Genomic DNA, 13,020 nt, shown 5'->3' on the forward strand with positions numbered 1-13,020 from the left:
GTAGCAGAGCTGTGTACTGTGTTACAGAGATGTATGTGTAACCTGCAGGTAGCAGACCTGTATGTGTAACCTGCAGGTAGCAGAGCTGTGTACTGTGTAGCAGATCTGTATGTGTAACCTGCAGGTAGCAGAGCTGTGTACTGTGTAGTAGATCTGTATGTGTAACCTGCATGTAGCAGAGCTGTGTACTGTGTTACAGAGATGTATGTGTAACCTGCAGGTAGCAGAGCTGTGTACTGTGTAGCAGATCTGTATGTGTAACCTGCAGGTAGCAGAGCTGTGTACTGTGTAGCAGATCTGTATGTGTAACCTGCATGTAGCAGAGCTGTGTACTGTGTTACAGAGATGTATGTGTAACCTGCAGGTAGCAGAGCTGTGTACTGTGTAGCAGATCTGTATGTGTAACCTGCATGTAGCAGAGCTGTGTAGCAGAGCTGTATGTGTAACCTGCATGTAGCACAGCTGTGTACTGTGTAGCAGTGCTGTATGTGTAACCTGCATGTAGCAGAGCTGTGTACTGTGTAGCAGAGCTGTATGTGTAACCTGCATGTAGCAGAGCTGTGTACTGTGTAGCAGAGCTGTATGTGTAACCTGCATGTAGCAGTGCTATGTACTGTGTAGCAGAGCTGTATTTGTAACCTGAATGTAGCAGAGCTGTGTACTGTGTAGAAGAGCTGTATGTGTAATCTGCATGTATCAGAGCTGTGTGCTGTGTAGCGGAGCTGTATGTGTAACCTGCATGTAGCAGGCTGTGTACTGTGTTACAGGGATGTATGTGCAACCTGCATGTAGCAGTGCTGTGTACTGTGTTACAGAGATGTGTGTGTAACCGCATGTAGCAGAGCTTTTTACTGTGTAACAGAGATGTGTGTGTAACCTGGGAACTATAAAAAAGTGTAAAATAAAACATAAAAATTCAGATCACCCCCCTTTTCCCAAAATGAAAATAAAAGAACTAAAAAAATACACATCATGGGTGTCGCAATGTGTAAAAACACCCATTGTATAAAAATATATTCCCCATACGGCAAACGGCAAAACAGAAGAAAAAAGAGTCCAAATGTCCGATTCGCCGTTTTTGGTCGCTTCATTTGCTACAAAAATGTAAATAAAAAGTGATCAAAAAGTCTTAAACACCCCAGAATGGTATCAGTGAAAAGTTCAGATTGCCCCGCAAAAAATGAGCCCCCACCCAGCTCCGTACACATAATTACAAAAAAGTTATAGAGCTCAAAATATGACAACAAAAAAAAAAAATCTGATTCTGTAAATCTCCTGTCACTCCGAGTTACTCAGAATTGGTAACCCTAATTAATAAATACATGCAACATGAATGCATATATGCCGCTTCACACAGATCACAAGTGTTAGGCCTCTTGCACATGAACATTGTTGGTCCATTCCGTGCATTGGGGACAGCAATTTGCAGTTCCCAATGCACGGGCAACGTGCGTGCAGCAGCCGGGACAAATCCAGACCCATTCAACTTGAATGGGTCTGTGAATATGTTCTACTTTTTTGCTGTGCGGAGGCATGGCCAGAAACACCACGGAAGCACTCTGTAGTGCTTCTGTGGGGATCCGATCCGTGTTTCTGTTCCGTTCAAGTGAATGGGTCGACATCACGGATGCGGGATGCACACGGCTGGTGCCCTGTGTATTGCGGAACCGCCGTATGTGGTCCACAATACGACCACAGGCACACAGCGGCCATGTGCAAGAGGCCTTACAAAGATGGGATTTAAGGTGCACATCCTCTTGTGCTTCCCATATTCCACAGATTTAGATCACACAGCTACTTACAGTTGTGCTGATAAGTTTACATACCCTTGCAGAATTTATGATTTCTTAAAGGGGTATTCTCATCTTCTCTTTTTCATACTTACCTTCCTTGAACGTGACGTTCACTTCCTGTATTCTTCTCCCGGCCGGGCCGCGCTTGCGCAGAAGACTGAAGATTCTCTCCCGGCCAGGCCGCGCAGAGTCCTGAACGCGCACGGCGCCGCGCATGTGCCATGGTGACTTATTCCTGGCCTGTATAGTACAGAGTCGGCGTGCGCATTCGCGGCTCTGTACTATACTGGCCAGGAAGAAGTCATCATGGCGCATGCGTGGCGGCATGCGCGTTCAGGACATTGCGCGGCCCAGCCGGGAGAGAATTTTCCGTCTTCTGCGCAAGCGTGGCCCGGCTGGATTCGACAGGAGAGGTGGCCGTGACCAGGGGAGACCAAAGACAACATCAGGTAAGAGGGGACTTATTTTCTAAAAAGGGATGGGAATTGGGTAATAAAATGTATTTAGAAAAATTATCACTGTCAAATCATTAACAGATTTAACAGTGATCATTAAGATGAGAATACCCCTTTAACCATTGTTCAGAGAATATGAATTATAACACGGACACTTTTCTCTCGCTCATGGTTAGTGGTCGGCTGAAGCCATTTATGTCAAACAACGGTGTTTACTCTTTATAAATCATAATCACAACACAAAGTCCCCAAATGACCCTGATCAGAAGTTTACACACCCCAGTTATTAATACCATGTATTGCCCCCTTTAACATCAATGACAGCTTGAAGTCTTTTGTGGTAGTTGTGGATGAGGCTCTTTATTTTCTCAGATGGTAAAACTGCCCATTCTTCCTGTTGAAAAAAAAAAGCAATTCCACCACAGTTTTACGTGATTTTTATTTACGACATTCGATGTGCGATAAAACTGACTGGTTACTTTTATTCTACAGGTCAGATCGAATCCGGCAATACCTTATATGTATAGTTTTTCTTGCGTTTTAATAGTGATAAAAAAAAATATATCCGATTTTTTTTGTCGCCATATTTTGAGCCCCATAACTTTTTTGTAATTATGTGTACAGAGCTGGATGGGGGCTCATTTTTTGCGGGGCAATCTAATCTAATCTTTTTACTGATACCATTCTGGGGTGTTTAAGACTTTTTGATCACTTTTTATTTACATTTTTGTAGCAAATGAAGTGACCAAAAACGGCGAATCGGACATTTGGACTCTTTTTTTTTTTCTGTTTTGCTGTTTGCTGTATGGGGAATATATTTTTATACAATGGGCGTTTTTACACATTGCGAAACCCATGATGTGTCTTTTATTTTAATTTTGGGAAAAGGGGGGTGATCTGAATATTTATGGTTTTTTTTACACTTTTTTATAGTTCCCAGGTTACACACACATCTCTGTAACACAGTACACAGCTCTGCTACATGCGGTTAGACAAACTGCTCTATATACACAGTACACAGCTCTGCTACATGCAGGTTACACATACATCTCTGTAACACAGTACACAGCTCTGCTACATGCAGGTTACACATACATCTCTGTAACACAGTACACAGCTCTGCTACATGCAGGTTACACATACAGCTCTGCTACACAGTACACAGCACTTCTACATGCAGGTTACACACACATCTCTGTAACACAGTACACAGCTCTGCTACATGCTGTTACACACACTGCTCTATATACACAGTACACAGCTCTGCTACATGCAGGCTACACACACATCTCTGTAACACAGTACACATCTCTGCTACACAGTACACAACACTGCTACCTGCAGGTTGCACATACATCCCTGTAACACAGTACACAGCTCTGCTACATGCAGGTTACGCATACAGATCTGCTACACAGTACACAGCTCTGCTACCTGCAGGTTGCACATACATCTCTGTAACACAGTACACAGCTCTGCTACATGCAGGTTACACATACAGCTCTGCTACACAGTACACAGCACTGCTACATGCAGGTTACACATACAGCTCTGCTACACAGTTCACAGCTCTGCTACATGCAGGTTACACATACAGCTCTGCTACACAGTACACAGCTCTGCTACATGCAGGGTACACATACAGATCTGCTACACAGTACACAGCTCTGCTACCTGCAGGTTACACGTACATCTCTGTAACACAGTACACAGCTCTGCTACATGCAGGTTACACATACATCTCTGTAACACAGTACACAGCTCTGCTACATGCAGGTTACACACACATCTCTAGTACAGAGCTCTATTTGATGGCTACTGTTCTGTACACTCTACCAGCTGCTGTGCACATCTGACCCCTCCCACACACGTGACTCGTCACATGGTCATGACGTCATCACAGGTCCTTTGCCTCTCCAGCAGCTAGCAGCTCCGTCAGGTGAAGAGTGTGTGTAGTAGGGCGTATTTTGAGTTAGGGAGGACGGAGTTTTGGCTGATGTCTGAGGGAGGACAGAGTTTTAGCTGATGTCTGAGGTCTGATGGAGTTTTGCCTGACGGAGGACGGAGTTTTGTCTGATGTCTGAGGTCTGATGGAGTTTTGCCTGATGGAGGATGGAGTTTTGTCTGATGTCTGAGGTCTGATGGAGTTTTGCCTGACGGAGGACGGAGTTTTGTCTGATGTCTGAGGTCTGATGGAGTTTTGCCTGACGGAGGACGGAGTTTTGTCTGATGTCTGAGGTCTGATGGAGTTTTGGGGGACGGAGGACAGAGTTTTGTCTGATGTCTGAGGTCTGATGGAGTTTTGGGTGACGGAGGACGGAGTTTTGTCTGATGTCTGAGGTCTGATGGAGTTTTGGGTGACGGAGGACGGAGTTTTGTCTGATGTCTGATGGAGTTTTGCCTGATGGAGGACGGAGTTTTGTCTGATGTCTGAGGTCTGATGGAGTTTTGCCTGATGGAGGACGGAGTTTTGTCTGATGTCTGAGGTCTGATGGAGTTTTGCCTGACGGAGGACGGAGTTTTGTCTGATGTCTGAGGTCTGATGGAGTTTTGGGTGACGGAGGACGGAGTTTTGTCTGATGTCTGAGGGCTGATGGAGTTTTGTCTGACGGAGGACGGAGTTTTGTCTGATGTCTGATGGAGTTTTGGGTGACGGAGGACGGAGTTTTGTCTGATGTCTGAGGTCTGATGGAGTTTTGCCTGACGGAGGATGGAGTTGTGGATGATGTCTGACGATGTCCTAATATGTATGCCGTATAACATACCGAATTTTAACCCTATAAGACGCATTGGCCCATAAGGTGCACCTAGGTTTTAGAGGACAATAAGACATTTTTTTTTCATTGGACCTCAGATCAGCAATCAGAACCCCAATATTATTCAGATCTCAGCTCATGGCCCCAATCAGATCCAATGTTAATAAAACCCTCAGACCTCAGATCAGACTCCAATGTTAATAAGACCCCATTTAGACCTCAGATCAGAGCCCAATATAAAGAAGACCCCCCCATTCAGACTTCACATGAGACCCCATGCCTCATATCAGCCCCCTGCTATATCTCATAACCCCCAGCCATATTTCTTTGCCCCAGCCATGTTTGATCAGCCCCCAACCATGTTTCAGCAACCCCCAACCATATTTGATCAGCCCCCAGCCATGTTTCAGCAGCCCCCAGCCATGCTTCAGCAGCCCCTAGCCATGTTTCAGCAGCCCCAGCCTCAGATCACAAAATAAATAAACCACTTACCTCTCCTGCTACTGGACGCGGCCGCTCCTCACTGCCTGCACTCTGTCTTCCTTCTCCGTCAGCTGTGCTGTAAACTGGCACACACAGCGTGAGGTCAAACAGCGCCCTCGCGCTGTGCGCAGCCGACAGCCAAGGACCAGGAAGCAGTGAGTAGAGCCTTCACCGCTTCCTGGTCCTCCGGTACTAATGAGCGCTTCCATAATGGAAGCACTCATTAGTATTCACCCCATAAGACGCAGGTGCATTTTTCCCCCACTTTGGCACAGCAGGTGAACTAGATAAACGAGATTATATATTAGTCAGCCCATTGAAACTAAGTCTGACACACAGTAAGTCTATATATAACGGAACAGCAGGATGTCAATCACAGTGAAGGGAGGACGGGTAAGGGGCGGGCTTAGCTTGACTTAAAGCAAGGAGGCCCCTGCCCCCTTGACTTCAAGCTGACTCTGAGGATAGCGAAAACACAGATTAAAGCAGCGTTTTTATAAAGTATACAACAACCAGTGGAGGAATGAAAAACATGATTTGGAACACACTGGGGGCTACTGTAAGGTAATGATGTCGGTTTAAAATTTGTTTTGGAGGGGACAGGTTCCTTATAAGTATGAATGGCGCAGCTGGTAAACAAGATGCACAGGAGAATTACATACTCCCTATGCTCTTTCTGCAGTCTCAAAAAAACTCAAAAAAACTCTCCCTATTTTCAAATTATTTTTTTTTATCTGTTTGTTTCAACACTGTCCCTAGTGCATGAGCCCTTGTCACGACTCTCTCTAAGCTCAGCTCACAGTGAAATGGTGAAGACGGCACGGGATGAAACTATTTTAGGGCTGTGACATCATAGGAGATGGCTAATCTGCTGATTGGCTAGCTATATGGCATTATGGCTCATATTACGTTCCCAGACTTCTTACATTGTAACACATGCAATAATCCGATTAGTTACCACAAAGTAAGAGGAAATTCAGTCTTGCAGCAAATTTTACCTAAACTTCAGATCAAAGTGTCTGCCAGCATGTCTGAAAAGTAGGTCCCTTTCCACCTCCTGCAGAGTCACCCCCTCCCTCTGCCAAGAGCAGCAGAAGCCACAGCAGCAGTAGTAGCAGCAGCCATTTCATTCTTCTCAACATGGTGGAGCAGTTTTACCACTTGCCTCGCCAGGCTGAGGCCAGTCAGCAAGCTGACAGCTCCGGCCTCAATACCGAGGTTCATGCCTACCTAAACTCTGGCCAGTCTGTCGCATATGCTGTTCCCTGATAATATGGATTTCTGGGCAGGCAAACTGAAACAGTAGCCCAAACTGGCATAGCACACTCTTCTTCCTCTTGCCCATCCTCCAGTGTCATCTTATAGAGGGTTTACGGCATTGTGGGGGGTGTGGTGATACCTAAACAGACCAAGTTGTCCAAAAAATCACTTTTGTCAAAACGAACCAAGCCTTGATTGGGCAGGATTTTTACACTCCTCCGATGAGGCTAATGAATAGATCTAGCCTTGCTGGTGGGACCCCATCTTGATACTTTTACTGCCTGCCTGCTTCCATCATGTTACCGCCGCCATCATGCCACTGCTGCACCCTGCTGACCAACATGTTCAGTATAGCTGCGTCCTCCATCATGCCACCACCACCATCATGCCACTGCGGCAGCCTGACAACCATCAAGTTCTGTATGGTTTCTGCTGCTGTCTCTATCATTCCACCACCACCATCATGCCACTGCTGTGGCCTGCTAACCATCACCTTATGAAAGGCTGCTGCTGCCTCCATCATGCTACTGCCTGCCTGCCTGCCTGCCAAGATGTACTATATAGCTACTGTAGCAGCTGCAGCTGCTCGCTGCTACTTCTGTTACTGTTATTATTACTACTATTACTACTACTACCCGCAGACAGCCTTGTATGTTTCATGCTAAGCAGCTTCTGTTGTCACTACTATTGCAATTAGAAGGGAGAATTTTTTTAGACTTGTTCACAACGAAACACTTTTTCTTCTGACGATCAACACCTGTGTATGTCATACGGGCAGGCATTCTGACCCTGTCAAGGCATAATTTTTGGATGACACTTTTTTTCATCCTACAACAATCTGCTCCCGATAAGGAATATGAAAAAGCATAACATGCGCTGATGCGGTTTTAAAACAACCTGTATGTTAATGCCGTCAAATGTGCGTTTACCTATGTATGTCAGTGGTACATAATTTACTATCGCTGTAGAGAAAATAAAATCATAAAAAATAAACAAAAAGATTTAAGTTTTCTTAAATATTTCTAAACAGGCCTAGGGGGCTAGAAGGGGGTTATACACCAATCTTCAGGGCAATTGGAGCAACTTTGGTTCCGGTCAAATCAAAATGTAAAAAAAAATCTGTGAACCCTAACCGAACTTTGAGTGGTTCAACCATCTCTAGTCAGAGCACCTAGAGGTCTGCAGATAGGGACCAATCTACAGTAGGAGAAACTCTGCCAATCTGCATGAGTGACCAGAAGGAGATGCTGATATTGGGTTACCCTGCGTTACGACTGGGATGCACACCCTGGGCCAGCAGCACTTTGCCCAGAGTATCAGCCCTCTGAGAGAAAGAGGGTCAGTTAGTGCAGTCAATTCTTCAGCACAGAAGCCTCTTCTGCCATGGAGGAGACTGGAGAATCTAGCTCAGTCAATTACCTGTATTCTTTTGCGCTTGAGTTCCTCCAGTAAAGAAGCACACTATTTTACTGTAAACTCTGACTCTCTATATTGGTTTCCAATTGATGTACAACACGCCTTACCATCCCCTCCAGGGAGCAAAACATGTGGTGAAACCTTGACAGTGTCCGTGGCAGGGGCGTTGCTAGGGTCTCAAAAGATCCGGGGCCCAAGCCCCAATGAATATGGCCCAGTTCTCTGAGTCGCCTCCCCTTCCTCCCACACACTGCATTTTGCTGTACTTGCTATACAGTAGCACATACCTGTCACATCCAGTGCCTCCAGGTGATATCTCCTCCGATGTAGATCTTGTCTGTTATATTCTCCATTTGGTCTGTAAAACTTCTTTCAGCCGCGCCTCGTCTCTGCAGAGTGCTACACATGGACATCTTAGGGTACTTTCACACTAGCGTTTTTCTTTTCCGGTGTTGAGTTCCATCACATGAGATCAATACCGGAAACATATGCATTCTGAATGCAGAGCATTCCGTTCAGTATGCATCAGAATGCATCAGTTCAGTACCGCTTAATTTTTTTGGCTGGAGAAAATACCGCAGCATGCTGCAGTTTTCTCTCCGGCCAAAAATCTTGAACACTTGCCAGAATGCCGGATCCGGCATTAATTTCCATTAAAATGTCTTAGTGCCGGATCCGTCATCCGTCTGGCAAAACGCAGACTTTTAAAAATGCAAAAAATAAATAAACACCGGATCTGTTTTTCTGGATGACGCCGGATGTGTCTATCCGGTACTTCAATGCATTTGTCAGACAGATCCGCATCTGGATCCATCTGACAAATGCCATTCGTTTGTGTCAGGATTGCCGGAATCCTCTGCCGCAAGTGTGAAAGTACCCATAGCTTCCTCACATTTCTATCATCATCTCCCAAACTGGAGTCCCCACAGTGTTATCCTGCTGCTCGCTGTGCTCCCCAATACCCCCAAATACTATCCTGAAGAAAAATGTGTGCCCCCATAGTAATAATGCTCCTCATAGTCCCACCAATAGTAATTCCCTTCTAGAATGCCCTAATTAGTAATACTGCTACCTACAGTGCCCCCAACTGTGATAATGCTCCCCAAAAGTGCCCCCATTAGCAAAGCAACCCTCCAGTATTAATAATACCCTCACAGAGCCCCCAGTAGAAATAAGGCCCCCTATTCTTCCCCCAATGGTAATAAAGCTCTCTACAGACCCCTAAGTAGTAATAAGGCCCCCCATAGTGCTCTTAGTAGAGATATAGAAATATGCGGATCTATAAGTCACTCCTATAGAGCCCCCAGTAGTATTACGAATGCCTATAATGTCCCCTGGATTTAAAATACCTCTGCAGTGCCCCCAGTATTTATACTGCTCCCTACTTTTATAAGGCTAACCCTGAAGTGCCCCCAGTATTTTTAATGCCCCCTGCAGTGCTCCCTGAAGTTATATTCCTTTCTCCACCATACAATCCCATGTAAATAACATCACACTATCTCTCCTGCCCCCTTCAAAATACAGTCATATGTAAATAACATCACTCCCCTCCTTGAAGCCCCTTAAATATATAGCCCCATGTAAATAACACTATTTCACTCCCTCTGCCATAGAGTCCTATGTAAATAACATTACATGATCTCTCCATCCCCCTCAAATATACAGCCCCATGTAAATAACAGCCCTCTCTATCTACAGCCACCTCCAAAATAAAGTCCATTATAATTAACATCACCTCCTCCCCAGCCACCTTCAGCATTACAGTCCAAAGTAAATAATATCACCCCCTTCCAAGCGGCCTCAAAAATGCAATCCCATGTAAACATAATATAAAAATAACATAATTTCCCCCTACCAGCCACTTTCAGCATACAGTACCATGTAAATATTATCACTCCCTACCACAGCTATCATCAACATGCAGTCCCATGTAGATAACATCACTCCCTCCCACAGCCGCCTCCAACATACAGTCCCATGTAAACAACATAATCCCCTCCCATAGCTACCTTCAACATACAGTCCCATTTAAATAACATCACCCTGCCCAAGCCCCCTCCAACATTCAGTCCCATATAAATAACATCACTCTCTCCCATTGTATCTAGCAGGCAGGCAGGACATCCAGGTCCTGGGACAAAACATCAGGGGCCCAGGCTCCGAATTATTTAACCTAGCAATGCCCCTGATCCGGGGCATTTAGCATAGTGCTGGGGCCACTGCAATTCTAATATCCAGTTCCAACAACAGTGATAAAGCCCCTCTATAGTAGCCACAGTAATAGTGTCTCCTATAATACCTCTAGTAGTGCCCCTAGTAGTTATATTGTTCCCCTGCAGTGCCCCTGTAACACCCCAGAGTGGTATTACCACTACTGCACCCTGCTACTATCGCTAATGCACTAATATAATGCCATCTTATGTATGTATGTCTTTCCAGGTCCTCCACAATGTGCATTCATAATCTTGTTATGTACAGTGGAGGAAATAATTATTTGACCCCTCACTGATTTTGTAAGTTTGTCCAATGACAAAGAAATGAAAAGTCTCAGAACAGTATCATTTCAATGGTAGGTTTATTGTAACAGTGGCAGATAGCACATCAAAAGGAAAATCGAAAAAATAACTTTAAATAAAAGATAGCAACTGATTTGCATTTCATTGAGTGAAATAAGTATTTGAACCCCTACCAACCATTAAGAGTTCTGGCTCCCACAGAGTGGTTAGACACTTCTACTCAATTAGTCACCCTCATTAAGGACACCTGTCTTAACTAGTCACCTGTATAAAAGACACCTGTCCACAGAATCAATCAATCAAGCAGACTCCAAACTCTCCAACATGGGAAAGACCAAAGAGCTGTCCAAGGATGTCAGAGACAAAATTGTAGACCTGCACAAGGCTGGAATGGGCTACAAAACCATTAGCAAGAAGCTGGGAGAGAAGGTGACAACTGTTGGTGCGATTGTTCGAAAATGGAAGGAGCACAAAATGACCATCAATCGACCTCGCTCTGGGGCTCCACGCAAGATCTCACCTCGTGGGGTGTCAATGGTTCTGAGAAAGGTGAAAAAGCATCCTAGAACTACACGGGAGGAGTTAGTTAATGACCTCAAATTAGCAGGGACCACAGTCACCAAGAAAACCATTGGAAACACATTACACCGCAATGGATTAAAATCCTGCAGGGCTCGCAAGGTCCCCCTGCTCAGGAAGGCACATGTGCAGGCCCGTCTGAAGTTTGCCAATGAACACCTGAATGATTCAGAGAGTGACTGGGAGAAGGTGCTGTGGTCTGATGAGACCAAAATAGAGCTCTTTGGCATTAACTCAACTCGCTGTGTTTGGAGGAAGAAAAATGCTGCCTATGACCCCCAAAACACCGTCCCCACCGTCAAGCATGGGGGTGGAAACATTTTGCTTTGGGGGTGTTTTTCTGCTAAGGGCACAGGACAACTTATTCGCATAAACGGGAAAATGGACGGAACCATGTATCGTGAAATCCTGAGCGACAACCTCCTTCCCTCTGCCAGGAAACTGAAAATGGGTCGTGGATGGGTGTTCCAGCACGACAATGACCCAAAACATACAGCAAAGGCAACAAAGGAGTGGCTCAAGAAGAAGCACATTAAGGTCATGGAGTGGCCTAGTCAGTCTCCGGACCTTAATCCAATCGAAAACCTATGGAGGGAGCTCAAGCTCAGAGTTGCACAGAGACAGCCTCGAAACCTTAGGGATTTAGAGATGATCTGCAAAGAGGAGTGGACCAACATTCCTCCTAAAATGTGCGCAAACTTGGTCATCAATTACAAGAAACGTTTGACCTCTGTGCTTGCAAACAAGGGTTTTTCCACCAAGTATTAAGTCTTTTTTTGTTAGAGGGTTCAAATACTTATTTCACTCAATGAAATGCAAATCAGTTGCTATCTTTTATTTAAAGTTATTTTTTCGATTTTCCTTTTGATGTGCTATCTGCCACTGTTACAATAAACCTACCATTGAAATGATACTGTTCTGAGACTTTTCATTTCTTTGTCATTGGACAAACTTACAAAATCAGTGAGGGGTCAAATAATTATTTCCTCCACTGTATATGGTTCACCAGCAGGTGGAAGCAAACACGGCAGAGCTATAGTTAGATAAGATAGAATTCACCATTCCATTCTTGCTCCCTTTGGTCAGAAGTAGGCCAGTCCTGCTTGCTACCAGAAGGAGACGGGGCAGTCCTGGTTGTGCTGGTGGAGACTCCATGTTGGAGCTGCCAGGATTCTAATCTATTCCTTGGATGAAGAAAAGTCAGACTAAAAAGTTAAGTGCCGCATAAAGAAAAAAACAAGTTACAAAGTCAGCTTGTCAGTACAGCAGAGTGAGAAAAGGATAGAGCAGAGTTGAGTTTGGCTGCTAGTTTAATGCTAAAGCCTGCTCGAACCAAGACAAAGCTTGTAAACTGTTTGAAGAAATGTTTATTCAAAGTAAAACTGCCATTGAACTTCATCTCAAGGAGTTATTTCTTCAAATCCCTCAATTATTCCCCCTATTTATTGCTTCAGATCCAAAGCCTGGGGTCTAGTCATATCCAAGTAGGAGCACCGTGGCACACATAAAGAGACATTTTAGGCCACAACATACCACTCAGCATTTCTTACACCTGGGATGCAAAAAAGAGGGCTCTGGGGCGTGGCCACCCTTTGCACCCCTAGTAGTTAAAATACCATATGGAGCACCTTCAGTAGTTATACTCCTCCTGTAGTGCCCCAGAAGTTATAATATTCACCATTAGTTGTAATATGCTCCTCCAGTAATGCTCCAAGTAGCTATTATGCCGCCCTTATTTTAGCCTCCAGTGTATAAAATGTCA

The sequence above is a fragment of the Bufo gargarizans genome, chromosome 3 (assembly GCF_014858855.1).
Source record: "Bufo gargarizans isolate SCDJY-AF-19 chromosome 3, ASM1485885v1, whole genome shotgun sequence".
In the NCBI taxonomy this organism is placed as follows: domain Eukaryota; kingdom Metazoa; phylum Chordata; class Amphibia; order Anura; family Bufonidae; genus Bufo; species Bufo gargarizans.